This window comes from Dendroctonus ponderosae, unplaced genomic scaffold (assembly GCF_020466585.1).
Source record: "Dendroctonus ponderosae isolate FM_Combo_2020 unplaced genomic scaffold, Dpon_F_20191213v2 Dpon_F_20191213_11, whole genome shotgun sequence".
Lineage (NCBI taxonomy): Eukaryota > Metazoa > Arthropoda > Insecta > Coleoptera > Curculionidae > Dendroctonus > Dendroctonus ponderosae.
Genome location: NW_026017213.1, coordinates 87925 through 88314, shown reverse-complemented (window position 1 = coordinate 88314; position 390 = coordinate 87925). Strand labels below are relative to the sequence as shown.

At 32.6% G+C, this 390-nt stretch overlaps 1 protein-coding gene across 1 annotated transcript in view; it reads right to left on the bottom strand.

Annotated features, from left to right (window-relative positions):
• Window positions 1-390, bottom strand: part of LOC109535459 (serine--tRNA ligase, mitochondrial) — a gene marked incomplete at its 3' end in the record, with an annotated part of 11858 nt that overhangs the window by 954 nt on the left and 10514 nt on the right.

Genomic DNA, 390 nt, shown 5'->3' with positions numbered 1-390 from the left:
GTCATTTGATTTTCTTTATTTTTCATCATCTCGTATTTATAATCAACGTAGTCATTTTTGGTATATATTTTGCATTTTACCATTGACAGCAAGAAAACTAGCACCCGAAATATAATCGTAATATTTGCTTTTTTTAATTTTAAATGTACAGGATGGGCCACTAAGAGAGGTGGTCGGCCATATCTCACAAACTATTAGTCGTATCGACGTAATGGCCAAAAATAACTTTCAAGTGTTCAAAATGGCCGCAAGGGGGCGAAATTGCAAAAGTAAATTTTAAATACAAATTTTTACCAGTTTAGGACAGGCTAAGGTAGGTTGCAAATACTTTAATTCTATTCTTGACAAATTTTCAGTTATTTCTTGTGGGAGTATTATTGTTCTAGCTAG